Source organism: Octopus bimaculoides, chromosome 2 (genome assembly GCF_046866305.1).
Source record: "Octopus bimaculoides isolate indiv1 chromosome 2, ASM4686630v1, whole genome shotgun sequence".
Lineage (NCBI taxonomy): Eukaryota > Metazoa > Mollusca > Cephalopoda > Octopoda > Octopodidae > Octopus > Octopus bimaculoides.
The window spans coordinates 150,384,668-150,409,667 of NC_142929.1; the positions used below are offsets into that span (position 1 = coordinate 150,384,668).

Sequence of the window (25,000 nt, forward strand, 5' to 3'; positions counted from 1 at the left end):
TAAAGCTGCCATGGACTGGCATCCCGTCCAGCTGGGGGGGGAACACATACGCCACAGAAACCGGGAAACCAGGCCCATGAGCCTTGCTAAGCTTTAAAAGGGCGAGATAAAAAAAATGCTCAACTGGTAGTTATGAACTCAGAATGTAAAGTTGTGGCTAAAATTAATAGTAGAAATGAAAATCATTGAAAGCAGGCACATGCTGTCAGTAATCACTCAGGGTAGGCAGTTGGTGACATTTATGTAGTAAAACACCAAAAGTAAGTGAAACACAGGCAAATGAGTTGTAGGCAGATTTACTTCTGCCTGTATAACCCATAAAGAAAACATAGTTTTAGGAGTGTACATGGCATGTGTACTATGGCAGTATTATGCATAGCTTAAATACTGAGTTTGAAAAGTAGGAACGAATTATGCCTACCTAATTTACAAAAAAAAACTAAAATATTTTGCCTTTTATACATGAGACTCCTTCGGTCATGAATGACTTTGGGATTGCACCTAGAAAGTTTCCCTTTTAGGCACACGTCCAGGCAAGGTTGTTTGTGGAAGACCAGCGGTCGCCCATGCATACCACTCTCCCTTCTCCATGCCGCCGATGTTATCCAAGAGAAAGGCAAAAGCCGAAACAGCTTGGCACCAGTGACGTCGCAACTCATTTCTACAGCTGAGTGAACTGGAGCAACGTGAAATAAAGTGTCTTGCTCAAGAACACAACACACTGCCCAGTCCAGGATTCGAACTCATAACCTCATGATCATAAGCTTGACGCTCTAACCACTGAGCCATGCACCTTTATTTTATACATAGTAATTAGATTAACCTTCATGATTTTATTGAGTTAGGTGCATATTTTGTCACGAAAAGAAAATGTTGCTATCGATCTATTTTATCCGAGGTAGGCACTGCCTACCTTGCCTACCTTGCCTACCTAGACAGCACGTCCCTGATTGAAAGACAGAAGTACTGTGCATGAACTTTTGGCTTTCAATGCTGTCTTTATTTGATATATTGTCACTTTCTGTCTCCTCTTTCACTCATTTCCTACAAACTATAGTGCACTTGAACACTGCATACAATAAACTCATTATTATTATTATTGTATGGCTATTGTTAAGGTTAGTGACACAATTAAGAATAAGATGACCAAGGAAAGCTATAGTTCTGTTATCTATAGTTGCTATGATACACTAGAAACATTAATATTATATCAATATCATACTAGCAGTTTTTCTTTTTGCTTAGTTAATCAAATTATTGTTGTTATTGTTTGACCCAAGATCAGTCCAGTCCAGTTTGAGCAGATATGTAATCGAATGTGTTCCTTTTATTATCATCCCATTCTTCTTTTGAGGATTGGGAATGTATTGTCTTTTACATTATTTTCCTCTTTTAGGATGAAGGGGTATAATTTGTAGAAGATTTGGCTGCTCTTTCTAAGAAATCAAGCAACTATGTAGAGTCCACTTCATTGAGTTGTCATTAATTTATTTGTTGTTATTGCTTAGCCCCACATCAGTTCTTGTCAAGGAATCACATGATCAATGGCATTCTAGACACGGGCATCCTATCTTTTAGTATATTAGGAACTTTAAAGCTAGGTGTTAAGGTATGATTTCAAGAAGATTTGGCTGCCATTCTTAGCAGGCTGGCTAACCATGTTGAGGTTCTACTTGAAGTTAATTAGACTGCTGTTGTTGTTTAGCACCAAGTTTGTCTTTTGTAGGACGACCTATGATCAAATACCTTTCGAAATGGAATCACTCTATCTTTGTTTCAGACATAGTGTGTCAAGAACTACATTCTCAAATGTCCTGCCATTTTTTTATGGCAGTAAAATGTGGTTTAAATATTAGGCTGCTATTTCAGTTCAAACAATGGCGTGGAGAATCCCTTGTGCAAGAGGTTTTAGTCTGTAAAAAAAAATGTAGAGATTCATTCATTCAGGAGAATTCAAAAGACAACTCATAAAAATTACAGAAAACATTAGTATTGCCAATTATTTAAGAAAGAATATGATTTGAGTATTTGCAAAGAAGTAGAACCATGTGTTGTCATTCTGTTTGGATAGTTGCAAATGAAAGTATGAAGGACAAGCAGCAAAAACACTACCAAATATTTGTCAACCTGGAGAAAGCTTCTTATAGCATACCCTACTCTGTTGTCAGGTGAAAACCGGGAAATGAATGGTTCATGTATAAGAATGATGAAAGCAAAGTCACAATTGCTAATGATTTTAAGATAGAATTTAATGGCCAATTCAGCATTTACTTTGGATTTGTTCTCTTGTCACTTTTTTATGGTCTTATTGTAATCCTTTTTGTTATGATTTTGTCAGTGAAAAAAGGGTAACACTTATGGTATTTATTTAAAGCTCTGAATGGAAGAAAGGAAGTTATTTTTGGACTAAAAATTGAATGAAAGACTTGCTACAGCGTGGACTTCACTAAAGGGACTCAAAAGCAAGCTTGGGGTGTTAAAACAAATGATAATTCAAGTTTACAACCAAAGAATTGGAAAAGTCCTTTCGTTGAGCTTTCACACAGTTTTCATTTACCAAATTTTCTTGATACAGCATTGCTTGGTCAGGACTAAAGAAGAGACCTACCCAAAGAGTTGTGAACAGTGTTGGAAGGATGGAACCGAAAATTACATGAATTAAAGTGCTTTTAGCCAACAATATAGGCATTCATAATTGAATTCATAGAGAGCTTTTATTTTGATCAGTCAGATTTTTACTATATTATCTAGTACAAATCTTTAGGATTCGTAAGATAAATTTTAGAAGAGTTTAGAAGAAAAAGACCCTAAGGTTAATGAGGCAAAGACCAAAATAATAATAGGTAACTGCAAGCATAAAATCTCAGTGTTATCTCAGAAGTGTTCATGCAATGCTAGTGATGGGAACACAAAAATTTCAGTCTAATCTTGGCAAACTGACAAAAAGCAATGTCTTTAAAAGCTTTGGATGCTTATGAGTTGTTGGCAGCAGGGGCTACTTTTAAAATTATGTTTTTGCAGATGGAGTTATATATAATATTCATAGCATATAAATTGTTTTCATCATATTCATTCTTGCCACAAAATAGTAATATTTAGAGTTATAAATCCAGACATGATTTGCTTGTCAATAAACAAAAAAGAAAGAAAGAAATGAAAAAAAAAAAGCAATAGGTATGCAACCCCAAAATATTACTCTTCCTGATAGAACTAATTATGTTTAAGACATTTTCATGTGTCACAAACATTTAAGTATGATTCCATTTGTAGAAAACATCAATTTGCATTTCATATGGAGCTCCATATAATTCTGTATTGCCAAAATTCACCAGTTTCATGATTGAGGGGATATATCATTGATTTAATGCCAGTTTCACATCCTGGCATAGCTTAAACAGAACAACAGAATATTTTCAAACAGGATACTCTTTCTGTTCTGTGAAATACATGGTTCCACCTGAAACATTTCATAATTTCTGTTTCTCATGGCAAAACAATATATTCAAATTTGAAAACATTTTATTCATATTATTTACCAACACAGACTATTATTAGTTTGCTCATATTCTACTGCTTTCATGAAGACCACAATCTACTAAGACAGCTCGCTTGAAGCTATAGATAAGTTCTACTAAGCTGATATTAATATAACCGGACAGAAAATAGTGAAAGTACAGTCATTACGTTAGGCAGGGTAGGAGTTGAGTTAATGGGAGATGTGGGTTTTTAATAAAGAAATAGACAAAAGGAAATTTTCTTAGGAAGAAGAGTGGATAAATCTAGGAAGCCAATATCATATAGAAAAGATACATTGTTTGAAGATGTTTTGTGTTTCTATTTCATTTAAGCCATACCTGTATGAGAAACAGACATCAGATCAAAAAGTAAAATTTCACAGAGATAGAACTGTTGCATTTTGACAAGATTACATGGAATAGCAGGATGGATGTTAATATTTTCTATATGTGGACTCATATTTAATGTTTATGACATAAAACTGTCTGAAACATAATTAGTCTTGCAAAATAAAGTAATAATTGGGGTTGTAAATCAATTCCATTTCTCTCTCTCTATGTATATATATGTATATATATATATATATATATATATATATATATATATATATATATATATATATATATATATATATAGAGAGAGAGAGAGAGAGAGTATTTCTCTCTATGTATATGTATATATATATATATATATATATATATATATATATATATATACATATACATATATACATAATGACAAGTCATTCAGACTTACAACTCCAAATACTATCCTTTGCTGCAAAACTGAATGTTTAAAACACATTTATATATATTATGAACATAATATGATTCAATCTACAGAAATAGAACCCAAAGTATACATGTGTGTGTGTGTGTGTGTGTGTGTGTGTGTGTGTGTGTGCTCATGTATGGTTTGAACAATACAGTATATGGTAAAATTGTTTAAAAAAGCATGTACAATGCAATTTCAAAATAAGAGTCTAAACAAAAGTAAGGAGGATGACACCAATTTAAATTTCAACTAATGTTTCAGTATTTTGGATTAAAAACCCTTTATCAAGAGAAAATGTATTATAGCGATAACTTTGTGTCTTTCTCTTGATAAAGGATTTTTAATCCTCAAAATATATGGTAAAATGTAAAGCATTGTTTGTTACCTTTGCTTTCATTTTTACTGTTTTGTTAATGAATTTTAAGTTTTAGTAAAATAATAATTCTGATTTCATTGATTCATACCTCCTACGAAATCAAAATTTTGAATCTGTAAGCACAGTTGAATTATTTTAAAATATTTCTGTGAAATTCCGTTTAAAACAAAGCTAATAGTCAACAGTCAAAATGATTTCTCCAAAGTATATGAATCCAAGGAATTAGAGGAAAACAGTATATTAAATTGACATCATATCATGTTAAGAAAACACAAATACTTGCAAAAGCTGCTTTATAATCTATATTTGAAATGCTTGCACACATTGATACTAAATATGTAAAAACAGTAAAATTAATTGATAACTGAATGAATATGTATTAAGTAGACTGATTCAAATGTATCCCTTATAAGATATGGACAAAATATTTTCAATTTGAATTTGATAATTATAATACCTCCATTATGTTATTGCTATTATTTAAAGTTATTACTGTTGCTGAAAACTTAATTGGTATTAAAGGTTTATATGATTATCCATGCTTAGAAATGTGTCACTATTACAACAATTCTATTTGGATAAAAATAATCCCTAAATACCCCTTCTGATGTGAGTATAGGTATAAACAATTTAGCTGTAGTTACTGATTTTATTGGCCTATTTTTTGTATTAACTTGTGGGCAAGTCCTCTCATATAAGAATGGGGTTGTATAGAGATGATGGGTTGTATAGACCATGATTAATTACAGCTTCTGGGTCAGAGAGATTCTGAAAGGTCGCAACTGAATACTTCAAAAGTCTTGCTCAGTCTATTAAATTAGATATGAATCCCTCTATAGCCAAATTTTGGGGTGTAACTGAAACTCTCCAATGGATTATATTATCTACATCGAAAACCTAATGATGCTACAAATAAATTATAGCAACAAATTTTTAAATCATTCAAACATCAACAGAAAAAAAGTTGATTAAAGTATCACATTGAGATAATTTAGATTTTCAATTAACAAGCAAATTTTTAAGGATCATTGAACCTATTACAATGAAGCATTGGATTGTAGCAATTTTTTAGAAATTGTTTTATGAGGACGGGCTGAAAAGTCCATAGACTGACTATGAAGGAGTGATGCTAGAGCTGTAAAATCTTGCAGGCATTAATTTCAACACTTTTTATTAATAATTGCAGTGTTTCTTTCCAGGTAAAATGATTGTTCTAAGAAGATTTCAAAAGTAACTAGTTGTGACTTCTCTTGAAAATTAGTAAAATTTGGCATCGTTGTTTTTATGAAGTACCTGCTGAAAAAGGGTTTCGTCCCAAAGAACATTCAGACTGATATGGTTGCTACATTAGGAAATAACATTCTAGCTTTATCAACAGTTCAAAAGTAGGCAGCTGAATATAGGAGAGAAAGAGAGAGTCTTGAAGACATCCTGCAACTGCAACAACCAGAGAAAACATTGATCATGTTCACCATAAGGTGATGGATGACAGACGATTGACTATATATCAAATTACCAATGTTATTAGTATATCCTGTGAGAGAGTTAAGAATATTCTTCTCGATGAACTTGGCATGACGATGGTTTTTGCATGGTGGGTGCCACGTTTTCTGACACCTGATAAAAAGCACACCAGGCTTATCACATCATGGGAAAATCTGACATTAGTTCAGACAAATCTACCTGATTTTCTTGAACATTTACTAAGCTAAGATGAGTGTTGGCTTCATCATTTTGAACCAAAGACAAAATGACAATCCATGCAGTGGAAACACCCCACCTCACTTGCTCCAAGGAAGGCCAAGGTCGTTTCATCTGCAGGGAAGGAGATGGCCTCAGTTATTTGGGATGCAAAAGGGCCACACCATCAATGGCAAGTATTATGCCAACTTGCTGAGGCAGTTACAAAGGGCTATCAAGAGCAAATGCCAGGAAAACTGACAAAAGGGGTCTTGTTTCATCAGAACAATGCTCCAACACACAAGTCCTTGGTTTCAATAACCACTGTGTGTGATTGTGGTTTTGAACTGGTTGACCACCCTCCCTATTCTCCTGATTTGGCTCCATCTGATTATCATCTGTTCCCAAGCATGAAAAACCACTTGGTTGGGCACCACTATTGCAGTGATGATGTCATATCTGCTGATGACATTTTTGATGAACAAGATGAAAGTTTCTTCAGGAATGGGATCCAAACACTGCAACAGCGATGGAAGCAGTGTGTGGTTCACAATGGGGACTACATTGAAAATTAAACCTCATTTAGACACATCCCATGAGAGTATCTTAGTCAGGTTATGAACTTTTAACTGACCCTTATATATCAACTAAGAGCATATGATTAGAATGAATTAGTCTTGGGCATATTATTTGGTATAATCCACCATTGGATATTGAAGAGGGAAAACTAATATCTAGAATCTTCTTTACTCAAGAAATATTTGCCAGCAGTTCAGATATTATAAGCACTTTAATTAGTATTAAGTAATCTTATTCACCAATTGTTAAATTATCTTATTCAGTAACTCCTAAATTCACAAGTGTCTTGCAAGCAACTTGCACATGCAAGTGCTACCAGTCAAGAACTCCACATACCGGAAGCCAGCAAGTGTATGGGGTCATCAGGAGAGAATGCGCGCCGTTTCGGGGCCTACCTCTCGACGGCATCGATGCGCACCGGCCCCCCTCACTGATATGAGGCCCCGCTTGCTAGATCAACTGATTATTAAAACAAAGCTCAATATTTCTCTAGCCATCGCTCATCATCTCTTTTTAACCAAATCGAGTGGCTAGCCTTCTCCACTGTAGTTTGGATATCGGTAATGGTGGTATTTACCTTACGATGAGTTAGGCCTAACGATAACAGCAGTCGTTTCACACTGTTTCCTACAAATCCTCTACATCCGACTTCGATTGGAAAATGCTCCGCTTTCCAGCCTGTGTCTTCACATTTCTGAAGGAGGTTTTCATAATGGTCCATCTTTCGAGCCCGTGCAGCGTCCATATTATCTTCATGAGGAACCGTTAACTCAACTAGATTTACAACTTTTTTTCTTTCACACCACATTAAAATGTCAGGTTTTTCCATAACTGGGATGGGAAAGAATGCCTGGCACCCAGTCACTTCCCAATAGTCGTTCCACTTTTCATTTCTCACAGGAAGTTTCTTGTTCTTTTTCTTGAAACGGATCCACTGACCTGAGCGCACGAAGGTAATAAAATCTTTAGATGGTTCTTTCAACGGTTTTTTCTCAGTGTTGTTGAGATGAATTTGGTTCTTCATAGCATTGAAGATAACCTTCAGGACCAGGTTGTGTCTCCATGTATATCTATTCAATGCTAAGGAAAAGTTGGAAAGAATATGTTTCAGTGTTCCGACCTTTCCGCATTTGCATATGTCATTCTCTGAGACGTTCCATCTTACGAGATTCCTAGGTGACGGCAAAACATCATAGGATGAACGAATCAGAAAACTTAGCCGAGATGTCGTCCACTTCCATATTTCATCCCAACGTATTTTCCTCTCAACAACATGTTCTTCCCATCTCTTTATCTGTCCTTGTTGACTACATCGGATCAAATGAAGCTCTCTTCTCTCTGCTTCTCTTGCGTTGACGCTGTTGCTAACAACAGATCTGCGTTCGCTCCGCATCATATCTGCAAACGGTTTTAACTGATTTGCGCCAAAACCAAGTCCTCTCCGATGGTTCTGTGTTGCACCCACCATATCTCTGTGTATAAGAGAAGACAAGATGTCATCAGCCTCTGCTTCTGCTTTCCACTTCCTGGCTGTTTTCACCTCTGGTGGGTTCTGCCTGATTTCCGTATCCTTCGATTCTCTCAGCATCATCACCGTCCGTATCTTCCCTAGTTTGTATATTTCGACTATTGATGCTAGTGGTAACTGCAACAAACCTCTTTTACGATAAAGAGCTGAACTGTTCAACATCCGAGGTAGGCCTAGCCACTTTCTAATGAATACATTACATTTTTGTTCAATGATTTGAACTCGTGACAAGGCTACCTCGTATATTAAGAGTGGCCACAAAAGTCGCGGGAACAACCGAACTGCAAGCACCAAATTTTATAGTTACCTGGTAACTTCGAGTTATCAATCGCTGATAATCCAGCTTCGGCTTGTTTCATGATTTCCATTCCGCGACTTCTATCTGACAATGTTCCAGCGTAAACACGCCCCAAGCTCTTGACGGGTTCTTCTTTGACTGTTGGAATGCTTTCTTCAGCTATTCGAAACTTGAATTCTTTCTGCACTCCCTTAACAAATGTCAGACTACGCGACTTTTTTGCTCTAAACCGCATCCTAGACCACCTCACAAGTTCGTCTAGTCTCAAGAGGGCATTCTGCATGACTTGTTTATCTGTAGCTAGAAGTGTCACGTCATCCATGAAGGCTTTCTTAGGCGATTGTACAGGGGCGATTTGTACCGAAAAATCCACCGCTTTCAAAATCAACTCCATGACTAAGATAAACCACGTGACAGATATCGTACAGCCAGCAGCAATACCAATCTCCAATCGGTGCCAATCTGTTGTAAAATTTCCAGCTGTAAACCTCATTTCGAAACTGTCATAGTACATCCTCATTATTTTGATCACTTTGTCTGGAATGTGGAAGTGGTCCATGGCTCTTATCAGTAATTCGTGTGGCACTGAGCCATATGCATTAGCTAGGTCAAGCCATGCCATGTTCAAACTTTTCTTTTTCTGCTTGGCATCCTGGATTGCTTTCCAAATCGAAAAACAATGTTCAATGCATCCAGGGATCCCGGGGATTCCAGCCTTTTGAACAGACTCATCAACATACCCGTTATTTTGTAAATATCTTACTGTTCTCTTGGAAAGAATTCCCATAAAGATCTTGCATTCCACATTCAATAAGGATATCGGTCTAAACTGTTTTAAAGTCTTTGCATTGGCCTCTTTCGGCAGGTATATTCCTTCTGTCTTACACCAGTCTTCTACTAGAGTCTCTTCGCGCCACAGTTGTCGAAGTAGGACAGAGAGCTTCTTTCGCAGATGGTTGCAATATTTATAGACTTTATATGAGACGCCATCACCTCCTGGGGCACTCTTTGCTCTCGCTTTTCTTACGAAATCATTCACCTCTCTCTCCGTGATATCCCCAATTTGGAATTTGATATCAGGTTCTGAGAGATGATTTAGCCCATGTAAAGGTGGCAGTGGCTGGTTACGGTGCGGATTGCTGTATGTTTCTTTGACATGAACGTCCAGTTCTTCTTTCGTGCACAATAAAGAACCGCTCTTCGGTTCAGTGAACAGCTTCTTAGTAAACCGGTACGGGTCCTTCAGAAACTGTCCCCGAGTCCTTTTACTCTCCTTTCGACGCTCATATCAGCGGATATGTCGTTGCACATAACGACATTTCCTTTTCAAATCATCATACAGCAGCGCGAGGCCAGGTTTGTCCTCTTCTGCAGCACATTTCCACCACTTTCTTAGGCTGGTCTTTTCCTTCCTCAACTGTTTCATTTTCCTGATCCTGTTTGGTCTACACTTTCCTTTCTCTAATCGGATGTTCTCTTTCACTCCAAACAATTCCTTCCCTGTATCGTAAATTGAGCATGTTAATTTTCCCAGTTTCTCCACTGTAGAGCCTGTCATTTTATAAAGAGCTCGACATACCTTGTTTTCAAACTCTTTATATTTCTCTTTCTCATTAGCAGCAGGCCACAAAATCCTCGGTCTCATCTTTAACTGTAGCCATATTAATGAGTAGTTGTTATAATAGCACTATATATATTGGTGATAGCTATAATGCAAATTTTAATTATTTCAATTAGAATAATTATCCTTTAGAAGGAAATTGCCTAATTAATGACATAATTTACAAGTATACAGTTAACACTCTTACCACTATTAAACTTTATATGGGTTTATCAGCTAATAGATTTAAGTTCTATATTCAAGAGATGAGGAATTATGTACATTATTTACATTCGACAAATATTTGTCCTCATCTTGTATGTTGTTTACACAATGCCTCAGCTGACAAACCCTCCAGCCTTCATCAGAGAACACCACTGGAAAATGCAAAAGCTAAAAGAAGCAGCACAAATGCTAGGACGCAACAACCTCCTAAGCAGACTGAGTACAGATATGAGTAGCATATGGGAACCGGTATTAAGGAAGGATAGGTAAATATTAAATTTATAAGCCCTAAAATTCACTCCATAATTGCCCACGGGCATATGGCATAGTGGTTAAGAGTGCGGGCTATTAACCCCAAGATTCCAAGTTCGATTCCAGTGACCTGGATAATAATAATAACATCGAAAAATACCTTAGGAATCAGAACCCAGGTTCGAAATTTCCCCATGACACCTGATGAAGGCTGGAGGGTATATCAGCCAAAATGTTGTGTTAACAACAAGATAAGGACAAATATCCATCAAATAAAAATAATATAAATAATGTAATGGATTTAAGGTTAAACATCACTCTCATTCAGCTTTAAATCCAGCTAGAAAAATATGACATCATGTTCTATGTCTATCCAGTATGATATCCAATAGTATATTTTAGCAAGAGCCAAATCTGATAACGGTAATAAAAGAACTTTCAATTTATGTATGTTGGAATCACTGGAGATCATTTTACTTTTGGATTTCAGTCTTCGAAAGGAGTTATGAACCTATAGCTACTTGTAAGCATAAGACTTACAAAACATGTCTATATTATTGTCCAATGACATAGAAATATTTCTATGTCATTCAAATTTTCTTCAGTTTCAAAACAGTAACTTTGATAAATTGAAACAATAAATCCTGAACTTGGGAGAATACTGTATGTTTAAAATTTTGTATATTAAACATGATTTCACCCAGCTATGGATTCCTCAGTGACAGATATCCAGCAGCAGCATCATAGTATACTAATCTCCCATCAACAATATGGAGCATATCAGTTCAGGCACTGGTATTGCAAATAGCCAGTGGACTTATTAAACAATAATCACTATGTGTGTGTGTGTACACTTTACTCTTTTACTTGTTTCAGTCTTTTGATTGTGGCCATGCTGGAGCACCGCCTTTAGTCGAGCAAATCAACCCAGGACTTATTCTTTGGAAGCCTAGTACTTATTCTATCATTCTCTTTTGCCGAACCACTAACTTACGGGGATGTAAACACACCACCATCGGTTGTCAAACGATGTTGGGGGGACAAACACATACACTCAAACACATACACACACATATACATATACATATATACGACGGGCTTCTTTTCAGTTTCCGTCTACCAAATCCACTCACAAGGCTTTGATTGGCCCTAGGCTATAGTAGAAGACACTTGCCCAAGCTGCCACGCAGTGGGACTGAACCCGGAACCATGTGGTTGGTAAGCAAGCTACTTCCTACACAGCCATTCCTACACCTATGTGTGTGTGAATAAATATGTGTGAATGAATGGATTTGTATGTCTTTGCATGGGGTATACACGTACATGAACATATAAGGTAGCACACATTTTTATTTGTATGTGTGGGTATATGTGTCTTAAAATATCCAACCACTTCAGTATTAATGCATTCATGTATGCTCGTATGTGGATATACAAGTTGCTTAAATATAAGCATTATGTTAGAACATATATGGAGATCAAATCACATAAGCGTGCAAGTGTACATGTACATAAATATGTATATTTATGCATGTGTGAAAATATGCATACACACGAATATCTTTGTGCATATGTGTATATTTATTGTCTCTGTGTATGTATATATATATATGCATGTTTGTGTGTGTGTGTACACACAAATATATATGTTTATATATATATATATATATATATATATATATATACAAACATAAATATGCATGTACACACATATATATATATGTATATATATACATACATATACACACACACACACACATATCAGTGCATTTGAATCAATGCACACTTTTATGTGCATGTATTATGTGAATGTGCATATATTAGGGTGCTTAGTATTTTCATAAATAAATATACCCAAACATTTCCAATCTGAGTGCTTGCATATCAATATGGGTACACCTGCAAATGTATCCTTTACAGATTACCTTTATTTACGAACTTTTCCAATTTATTATAATCTATTATTATTATTGATTCAATTAGGCATCTATTTACTGAATATTATTCATTCAGTTATCAGTTTATTTATCTATATATATTCACATATTTATATATTTATTATGCAAGTAAGTGTGTAAGCATTTTTAAATATTGATTATGAAATAGTTTTTCTTTATGTCTACATATTTTACTTAACATGAAATGATGTGGTTCGATTATTCTATCTTCCTTTAATTCTTTGATGTCATATATCTTGGAGAAATTATTTTGACTCTTATGAATCAATTTCATTTCATATGTTGGAATTTCACAGAAATAGCTACATACCGATACAATAGTATGTTCCTACTTACCTTTTGTGTCATGCTACAAAAAGTAACTCAAAGGAGAAAGTGAAAGTAAAAACAGCTCAAGGAAAAAAGAAAGAAAAAATAGAAGTAACATATATATTCAGGCCTATTCCCCATTTTTTTTAGGAGTGGGTAGACACAACAAGACACACACTGAGCATTCCATTCATTTTCCAGCTCAAAGAGGTGAGCCCTGTCTTCTGCTCAGGTCAAGGCATAGAACACAACCCCCAATATCAGCAGTGGGGCCCAACAGCAAATGCTCGTTTACTCCTGCTGCATCATACTGGTTCTGTACTCCTTCGAGCAACATCAAATTCACTCATCCATCCACAAACACTCTCCAAGCTTTCCTATCACATAAACTCTCTTGCCTCTCTCACTTCAACACCTCTAACCACCAAAGCTTACCCCACTCCATCCATCCACACAAACCGCGGTCTGCCTCTGGTTCTGCTGCCTACCACTTCTTCCTTCATCACACACACACACGCACACACACATGCACACACACACACACACACACAAGGAAAATACACCGCTTTAGTTTCAAATACTTTTGAAAATAATGAAGAATTTATATAAATAATTTTGTCATTATTAAGCTGAAGTGCTGAAGTTTGAGACATAAATTAGCATAGGCATAGGAGTGGCGGTGTGGTAAGTAGCTTGCTTACCAACCACATGGTTCCGAGTTCAGTCCCATTGCATGGCACCTTGGGCAAGTGTTTTCTACTATAGCCTCGGACCGACCAAAGCCTTGTGAGTGGATTTGGTAGACGGAAACTGAAAGAAGCCCATTGTATATATGTATATATTTATATATGTTTGTGTGTATGCGTTTGTGTGTCTGTGTTTGTCCTCGCCAACATCGCTTGACAATTGATGCTGGTGTGTTTACGTCCCCGTAACTTAGCGGTTCAGCAAAAGAGAACGATAGAATAAGTACTAGGCTTCCAAAGAATAAGTCCTGGGGTTGATTTGCTCGACTAATGGCGGTGCTCCAGCATGGCCCCAGTCAAAAGACTGAAACAAGTTAAAGAGTAAAAGAGTAAATAAAATTTTGATGCAATATCTCAATTTAGATCACTTTAAATATGAAGTTTGTATCATAGAATCAAGGGAAGTCTTGGATTGTTTTGTATCATAAGGGTTCACTCGCTCCTTACCAACATCATCACAACAATAATATATCACAGTTCTCAGTGCATGCGTGTGTATGTGTGTGTGAATGTGTATGTATATGCAAGTGTGTGTGTGTGTGATCATTATGCCTGTATTGATTCTTCCACATTTCCCCTTTGTTCCTTCTTTTTTCTTTACCTTTACTGTTACCACCTCAACTAACATTTGTCACAACTTCCTCTTCCATTCTATCCTTCCTTCCTTACCTCCATCTCTCTCTAACTTGAATGCCATTTGCTGCCGTCTCCACCGTCACTATAGCAACAGATAACTAAAGTTCTCCATGTTTACTTGCGAAACCTATGAAATTTCCATGGTTTCTGCTAGTCCTAAAATAATCCAAGTTCATTAAAGAGTCCAACTATTTTGTTTCAGAGAAGCTATGAATTTTTTTAAAAAGTGGAGTTTCTTTGCTTAAACATTAAATTTGTTAAATAAAGTTATTTGCTCAATGGTTATACTTAACTTGTATTGAGTTCTCTTTTGATTTCCAGTCTTCAATCTTGGATTCTAGAATTTTCCAATATATATGTATATGGGCGTAGGAGTGGCTGTGTGGTAAGTAGCTTGCTTACAAACCACATGGTTCCAGGTTCAGTCCCACTGCATGGCACCTTAGGCAAGTGTCTTCTACTATAGCCTCAGGCTGACCAAAGCCTTGTGAGTGGATTTGGTAGAGGGAAACTGAAAGAAGCGCGTTGTATATATATATGTGTGTATGTGTGTGTGTGTATATGTGTGTGCCTGTGTTTGTCCCCCCAACATCGCTTGAAAACCGATGCTGGTATGTTTACGTCCCTATAACTTAGCAGTTTGGCAAAAGAGACTGATAGAATAAGTACTAGGCTTACAAGGAATGAGTCCTGGGGTCAATTAGCTCAACTAAAAGGCAGTGCTCCAGCATGGCCACAGTCAAATGACTGAAACAAGTAAAAGAGTAAAAGAGTATATATGTATATATATATATATATATATATATATTCGCCATGATAGATTGCTAGCTACTACACATTCTTTTTTCCTCTCCTTGTTTCTTTCTATGTTCCTTTCTGTGGAAGAGCGTAGGCTTGAAACATTAAAGACTTTTTCACTTCTCGAGCATTATACTAATATATCTGTTTGTTTTGAACACCACCTGTCTTCGTCTTTTGTTTCTTTTTGTGAATTCTCCCCCTATATATATGTGTGTGTGTGTGTGTGTGTGTGTGTGTGTATGCACATGGCAAATGAAAGACAGAAGATGGACTATACAAGAATTTATCGTTAATCCCAACAATTGTTTCAACACACCTAGCATTGATCCCTCATGGGTGGGACACTCAACAATTGGTTAAGGAGCATCCAGCAGTGCAGATGTATCTTGTCAGGTGATAAATGATTACAACTTGTTAAAATGACAGTTCCACAATGTAACTTCTCATTCTGTAGAAAGAAAAGCAGCCAGACAGAGGAAATATCTTCATTATATAGAAGAACAAAAATGAAATCACAGATAGCAAAAAGAGAAATGAACAGTGAGAAAAAAATTAAAAATAGCCGTTAACAAATATGGATTTATAAATTCCCTTGGACAAGTTGCATGGCACAAGTACACTCGCTCATACACGCATCCACAAAAATGTGAGAATACTCACATGTGAGAGAGAGAAATAGATAGACAGATAGATAGATAAATAGATAGATAGCAAATTTTTGAAGTAATGCCGGCATTATACTATTTGCTGCGCTTGCGCGGTGTATTTGAAAAATTATAATATATAAGCACAGAGCACATACTGGATTGCCTCGTGTTTCTATGTTTAATCTAGGCGTACCTGCTGATGAAGACTTTGCCCAGCAAATTATTTTATTTGCTAATTCAAAGTCAGAAACCATGGTCCAGGAAATAGATGGTAAATGTTTTCATTTTTCATTCCCTTCAAAATTTATCCCTAATAGTGGTTTGGATTTTGGTTATTCCTTCTAGCATGCCAGGTATCCTATGATTGATACCTCTTATGTGTTTAAATGCACACTGTATTTAAATGAATAATATATAGTCTATTGACTAATTTTTCTATACATTAGGCCACTGGTAGCAAAAAATTTCTAAACGTTTTCTTGCCCTAATATTATTAATTATAGATAGATAGATAGATAGATAGACAGACAGACAGACACACAAGCAAGCAGACAAACAGACAGAAAGAGAGAGAGAGAGAAAAAAATGAAGATAACTTGAACTAAAATCACTTATTCCATTCCAACATGTTTCATAAAAGTTTACCAAAGAAATATGTACAGCATCCCAGTTTTCTGGGCTATAAAGTTTCCTTCACAAGTTCTTAAATATATAAGGAGAGTTTTCTTGGTCGTAGTCATCAATTTCAGTTTTCTAGCAGTGTGTAGTTCTTTGCTACATTTATGTAAAGCTGATATGCCTTGCACTTGTATGCACATACATATGTATGTTTTCACTTCTTGAATAGAACTTTAGGGTTTATTTATTTATCTTCACTTTGAGTTATCGGCTCTGCATAAAAACTGTAAAGATGTGTGTGTGTGTGTGTGCAAAGATGGATTTTGTCCTTTTTGTCATATGTAGCTTATATGTTCTTGCAAATTTTTATTATTTTTTTCTCACATATTGTGTGTAAATGGAGCGTATTAAATTATGGCACCACATTATTTGCTCAAGATTCTAAAATCAGCTATACCTTGATCTAAGTGAGTCAGTGTGTGTGTGTGTGTGTGTGTGTATCTGCTCATTCCAGTAATAATCTTTTCTATTCTAGGCACAAGGCTTGTAATTTTGGAGGAGTGGGCCAGTCGATTAAATTGACCCCAGTATGCAACTGGTGTTTAATTTATCGACCCTGAAAGGATGAAAGGCAAAGTCGACCTTGGTGGAATTTGAACCCAGAACATAAAAACAGACAAAATACCTTCTAAGCTTTTTGCCCGGCATGCTAATGTTTCTTATTTATTTACTGCCCACAAGGGGCTACACACAGAGGAGACAAACAAGGACAGACAAACAGATTAAGTCGATTATATCGACCCCAGTGCATAACTGATACTTATTTAATCGACTCCGAAAGGATGAAAGGCAAAGTCGACCTTGGCAGAATTTGAACTCAGAACGTAATGGCAGATGAAATACCGCTAAGCATTTCGCCTGGTGTGCTAACGTTTCTGCCAGCTCACTGCCTTTCATTCCAGTAATAACAGATATAAAGTTGTAAGTGCATTTGGCTCCTGTTCGTCACAAAAAACATATGCATGATGAGTCTCTTTCAGCTTTCATCTACCAAATCCATTCACGAGACTTCATTCAACCTGAAGCAATTGTAGAAGACGCTTGTCAAAGTACAGCACAGTGGGACTGAACCTAAAGCCAATGGTTGGTAGATGAACTTATCAACCACACAGCCATGCCTACCCCTATATGTAAATGTACGTGTGTGCACATTTTAAATCTACTTAAATGTAACAAAGCACCAAAAATCTATTCCTTTTATGCAGGTGACACACTGAATCTCTGTGGAGGTGCATGGTTTAGTGGTTAGAGTATTGGACTCATGATCATAAGATTGTGGTTTCAATTCCTGTACCGAGCAATGCGTTGTGTTCTTGAGCAAAACACTTCATTTCACGATACTCCAATCCATTCAGCTAGCTAAAACGAGTAACCCTATGATGGACTGGCATCCCATCCAGGAAGGGAATACATATGCCATGAAACTGAGAAACCAGCCCTTATGAGTCAGTATGACTCGAGAAAGTAATTTTACCTTTTTTTAATACAGCCACATTGTCAAAAGTTGCATAAAAATATATGCAAAACAAGTATGTGCAGCATGAAAATTAATCTCTGACTAATTAGGAAGATATAAAGGAATTTTTGGTTTTGTTAATACATCATCCATCAGTTCACTTCCCATGCAATTTTTTAATTCCTTCTTTTACTTGTGTCAGTCACTAGATTGCAGTCATGCTGGAGCACCTCCTTGAAGAATGTTAATTGAATGAATCAACTCCGGTATATATATTATTTTTTCTGTAAAGTCTGGTACTTATTCTATCAGTCGCTTTTGCTGAACCATTAAGTTACAGACATGTAAACATGCCAACACTGGTCGTCAAGCAGTGGTGGGTGACATACGTAAATACAAAGATTACACACACACACACGCACACACACATTTATATATGTGACAGGCTTCTTTCAGCTTCCATCTTCCATATCCACTCCCAAGGCTTTAGTCAGCCTGAGGCTATAGTAAAAGACATGCACCCAAAGTACCATGCAGTGATATTGAACTCAGAACCATGCAGTTGGGAAGCAAAGAATTGACTAAATTATCCAATACATTTCATATTTTTCTAGAAAGTAGGTTGTGAGGGTGTGATTTTGAAGGAAATTTGACTGTTATTTCTAGCAGACTGAACAACTCTGTAAAAGCATTGTTGTCGGATCATTATATAAAGGCGTCTATATATGACAAAGAATATTATCATATTGCTTACAGTATAACACTAATTACACTGTGATATTAGCAAATATGATGTAATTAGTTTCCCCTCCAGACAATTTCTATTTCTATTCATGTTCGCTTTAAATATTTGCTTAAACACTATATTTACTAACTCTTGTAAATCTTTCATCTTTTACTTGTTTCTGTCATTGGCCTGTGGCCATGATGCTGGGGCACTGCCTTGAAAGGTTTAGTAGGGCAGCTTGACCGCAATACTTATTTTTTTTCAGCCTGGCATGTATTCTGTCGGTTTCTTTTGTCAAACTGTTAAGTTACAGGGATGTAAACAAACCAACACCAGTTGCCAAGCATACACAAAGGCACACATAAATACAACCCATACCAGCATGGAAAACAGACGTTAAATGATGATAAATGATGATGATAATGATAATGACAGGCTTCCTTTTGTTTTCATCTACCAAATCCACTCACAGGGCTTTGATCATCTTAGGGCTATGGTAGACGAAACTTGTCCAAGGTGCCATACAGTAGGACTGAACCCAGAACCATGTGGTTGGGAAGCAAACTTCTTACCACACAGACACATCTCCGCCTATATATATTCTACTTATATTTTACATTCATTCTTAGTTTGCACATCACTAAAGAGATGTAAATTTCTTTATCTTTAGTAAACTATCCAGAATAAAAGGGAACGGCCCCATAATCTTTATATCTTCTTCCAGACTGTTTAAGTTAAATATGCGACAATTGTCAACTTCAAAAAACTTGTAGACAGATTGGACTTGTGGAAGATTGGGTAACATGTTTAGTGCAGGATTTTGGATGTTGAATTAGCTTAAGTGAAGGGAGATGGAAGAAACTAGTGTGAAGAAAAGGAGGTTGTTAGTATAGCATTAAAGGGAAAGGGGAAAATATAAATGGTTCATATATGAGCTAGTGAATCAAAATATAGCAATATTTGAATCAAAACATATGACCAAATTCTGAATTTGTCTACAATGATTCTACATGTAGCTTCAAGCTCGAATTCCAATGGAATCTTATTTGGTAATTGCATAAGGTCTGCAACTAGTTAGACTGAGATATTTTGGGGCCCTAAGAAAAAGATGTTCAATCTTTAATATGCAAATCTGATGTTGTAAATGTGATGTCACTTGAAAAGATCAGAAAGATTGTTAGGCAGATATTAGTATAGGGTAGGACAGAGAGGACAGATGTTTTTGAAATAGCTATTACTCAGCTCCAGGGGAAGAACATATGTCCAACAAGTATCATATGGTCTGTGGTGTCTTAGAATTTTTTTATTTTTAGGTGAAGCTATGGCGTTGTGGATAATAGAACATCGAGTCTTTGCCTATGACAGTAACATGAAAAATAATGAGTCTGTCACAGCAGTTCAGCATGAGTTTCGGCACCACTTCAACATTCACTGAAATCAGGTTGTTCCCACCCATAACACAATCTTACATTAGGTGAAGGCATTTTGTACATGAGGTACACTAATTAATAGGAAACTGGTGGGGGGGGGGGGTTGCCAGGAATGGTACGGACCCTGGAAAATGAGCAACGCATCAGACAAGCTTTGATATGGAGTTCAAATTGCTCTGCTCAGAGGTATTCCACTGAACCTGGCATCAGTAATCGATCGGTAAGGCATATTTTGCATGAAGACTTGCATTTCCACCTGTAGAAATTGGTCATTGGGCAACAGTTGAAACCATGGGACTATGCACAGAGTAGTGCAGGAAAGAGTGGAGTCCAACTTCCAAAAACACCTTCAGAAATGCATCAATGAAAAAGGACTCTACATGATGGCTGTTGTTTTTCACACTTGATTTTGACAAATGTTAATTCAATACAAACACATCGATATCGATAAAATTTGTTTGCTGCTAAAATTAATGATTTTCTGAATTTTTCAAAAACATCTATCCTCTCTGATCCACCATGTAGTTATTATAAAGATCATAATTGTATGTCTTTCATGTATGAAGGAGGGTGCATGACTGGGCCATGAGGGACTAGAGCCTTATGTTTCTGCAATCACCCAGGTTTACATTTCAACACAGTTGGAGAACGAATACAGGAGTTTTGAGAGCAAACTTTCAAATCTTTCTCCACTCCAACCAAACTCACTATAGAATGAAACTTAGAAGCATCTATGTCAATGATGAAATACATCTGATAATCATATATATATATGTGTGTGTGTGTTAGTGTATGTTAGAAGATGATATGAGTTGTAAAAGGGGGAGAGACAAGAGAATCAGGTGGGCTAGGGTAGAGGTGGAGCAAGACTAGATGTGAATAGATGAAACCACAACTGTAGCAGTAAGAGGCAAAGTTAGGAACAACGCATCTGTGACAAGTGTTTGGAGTATGTTAGTGAATGATTTCATGGCAATCAGAGGAATAGCATTTCTTTCGTTTCCTTTTACCTTTTCTTGGATGCAGTCTTGAATATCTGCATGTGTAGTAGTAGTAGTACTGTCCTAGATGTGCAAGCAGTATTCTATTGTGGAATTTCATAGCAAAATCCCAGAATTCCATTTCACAGATGTTGGTGAGAAAAATAGAAGCAGTTGTTTCACTTTTACAAATCAGAAACCTTCATTGATATGAGGTGATATTGATTGGCTTAAGAAAGTGCTGCTGAATGCAAGGCCTATGTTAGGATTTAATTCCTACAGAGCCTGTCAAAGATTAAGTACTTTTGCTACTTAAATTATATAAGCTACATGCATCTGTTGTTATTTAGTCCCAGGTCAGATCTGATTGAAGATCAAATCTAGGATATCAGTAGTCCATTTATGACTTCTCAGTTTTTATACTTTTTGGTCTACACTGTTAAAGTAATAGGGTGAGATTCAGGAAACCTTGGTTGCTACTACTAGCTGTTTTGAGAGACTATGTAGAACAGGTATGGGCAGCATTCTCTGAGAAGCAAGCCACATGAGATATGGTTTATCATCAGGTGGGTTGATCTTTTAAGAAATATCTCAGGTAATTTTATATTAGACATGCCATTCAGAAAATCTTGCTGGTCACAGTTTACTTATGATTGATATAGCAACTAGGGGGTGATACACCTTGATAAACAAGAGTGGAATATTCTGAGAATGTTGTGCAGCACTAATGGAATATAATCCAATGATTCACTGATTCTTAACCCAGCATTTTGTCGCATATTTTTCTCAGCCATTGACAATCGTTTAATTATATTAATGTCATTCATTTTCATATTCTCAGTTGATTGAAAATAAAGGCAGCTTTTAAGGAAAATCTGAATGTAGTAATGTGAACAATTTAATGACTTATTGAAATACATCTGATTGATTATTCTAACACCACAAACTCAGAATTATTAGCACAAAATTGATTAGCACAAAATGAATCATTAGCACAAAACTGGACAGCATTTTGTCTGTCATCCCATTCTGAGTTCAGATTCCACTGAAGTCAACTTTGCCTTTCATTCTGTCGGGGTTGATGAAATAAATACCAGTTGAATACTGGGGGGGGGGGGGGTCAATCTAATAAACTTAGCTCTCAACCAATATGTTGAGAGCAAATAATTTACCATCAGGGACTACAGGGTCGGTAGGTAAAAGACTGAGCTAGTAATGGTCTAGGGAATACTACAATTTATTAATGGGTAGGTGCAATTTGAAGGAGGGGTCAGGATGTTTAAAAAAGGAAGTTATCAAGAAATTATATATAAGGAAAATACTAACATGATTATCAAAGGGCAATATACGTATATATACATACATACAAGTATATATGTATATATACATACAAGTATATATGTATAGATACATACATACATACATGCATACATGCATACATACATACGTACATACATCCATACATACATGCAAATACATGCACACATATAGTGTCTGTCAGACCCATTCAAGCATGGAAAAATAGATGTTAAAAAATAAGGAAAATAAGGATGATGATGATGATGATGATGAGCTATATACACAGAATCATATGTGTATGTGTGTGTGTGTACATATATATATATATATATATATATATATATACTGTTGTGTCTGGGGAGAGTCATTTTCTTATTGTGCCTTAAAATTTAACACACTCACCGGTAAAATTTCCACTTATTTTTCTTTTTATTTTCCTAAAATTTCCGTTGTGTCTTACAACCTTATCAATAGTCTTGACTATATATATATATATATATATATATATATAAATATATATATATATATATATATATATATGTATGTATGTATATATGTATATATTTGTATGTGTATGTTTATACATCTATATATCTACATATATGCACACACACACACACACACACACATACAGAATGATTGATAGAGAGAGAGATGAAGAGACAGAAAGAGATGAGAGCAGAGCTGATGGCCAACAAATGGTTGGATGGAGAACGTTGGTACAATGTGTGTCAAACTGCATCCTATAAAAAGGCGGCTTTTTATTGGATGCAGTTGAGAATATGGAGTAAGAACTACACAGAGATTTATGAGTGCTTCCTGCTTCTATGACTATGTATGATGATGCTGTTATTGTGTGTGTTCATGTGTGTATGTGTGAGTGTTCTTGTATGTACGTGTATGCATGTGTATATAAAATTATAATATGAAATATAAATGGATGCAGAATGGTTGAATGGTTAAGAATTTTGGCTTGCAATCACAAATCTCCAGGTCCAGTTCTGTTACACTATCTCTTGAGCAAGTGTCATCTAAAACATGCTCAGGTCAGTTCAAGCCTTGTGTGGAATGAGGTAATTGGTAATCATGGTTGTTTGGACAGTGAAAATTCTGGCACAGCTGAGTGGACATTTAACCTGTTTTGACAGAAGTGCATTCTGGCACAGGGATTATTCACACACACACATACACACACATTCACACACACATGCATGCACACACACACACACACAGCACACACATACATATGCACACACATATACACATGCACACATGCACACACACATATGCACACACATGCAAACACAAAACATATGGACATACATACACACAGACACACTCAGATACACATGAATACAGAAACATACACTGTCAGAGAGACTCAGAGAGCTGAGGAAGAGAGAGGCATTACTGACGCATACAAACATAACTAGATTCTCACACACATAAACAGAGAGAGAGAGAAAGAAAGTGAGAGAGATAAAGAGAGAGAGAGAGAGAGAGAGAGAAAAGAGAGAGAGAAAGAAAAGAGAGAGAGAGAGAAAAGAGAGAGGACAAGTGAAGTATTAAAATGGCTTCTTTCTAATAAGTCAGCCTAGAATCAGCAATGCCAAATAAAAAGACGGCACCGAAACAGCTGAGCAGAAACTTTTTATACCCAGCTTTATAAGTAAAACTGAAAAGACGGAAACTTAGTGAAACCCTGTCAGGTGAATTTAAGTCTGTAATTCAAAGGGCCAGCATTGTCACAGTGTATTGCAAACATTGTGACTGAGGATTATGTTACAGAAGCATGTCTGTGGAATACTCGTCCACTTACATATTAATTTAGTGAGCAGGCAATTAGGTTGATTAAACAGGTGAATGTTAAATCCTAAAGACTAACTGAGATCCATTTCCTTGCCTTATCTTTCCTCTTTTACTTGTTTCAGTCATTAGACTGCGGCCATTCTGGAGCATTGCCCTGAAGAATTTTAGTTGAACAAATCAATCCTAGTAGTCATTATTATTAAAGTCTGTCACTTATTGTATCAGTCTCCTTTACGGAAGAGCTAGATTAAGGGGGCATAAACAGACACATATACACACACCCACATACACATGCACGCACACACACATACATACACACACACACACATGCGCACATATACTCACACACACACACACACACACACACACACACACACACACACACACACACACACACACATATGATGGGCTTCTCTTAGTTTCCATCTACCAAATCCCTTCATAAAGCTTTGGTTGGCCTGAGGCTATAGTAGAAGACACTTGCCCAAGATGTCACACTGTGGGGCTGAACCCAGAACCATGACACTGGGAAGCAAACTTGTTACTACACACCCATGTCTGCATCTAACTAATACATTAATTAATGTTTATAGGTACAAACATGGATGTGTGGTTGAGAAGCTTTCTTTCCAGCCATGGGGATTTGGTATACAATGATGATGATGAGCATACCTGTAAATTTATGTGTTCTATATA

At 36.3% G+C, this 25,000-nt stretch overlaps 1 long non-coding RNA gene across 1 annotated transcript in view; it reads right to left on the reverse strand.

The window, feature by feature from the left end:
* Positions 1-25,000, reverse strand: part of LOC149137255 (uncharacterized) — a 30,207-nt gene that overhangs the window by 976 nt on the left and 4,231 nt on the right. The window contains exon 2 of the long non-coding RNA XR_016240781.1: positions 1-1,913. This exon is cut by the window's left edge and continues 976 nt beyond it. This is a non-coding gene — a long non-coding RNA (uncharacterized LOC149137255). The remainder of the gene's footprint in view (positions 1,914-25,000) is intronic.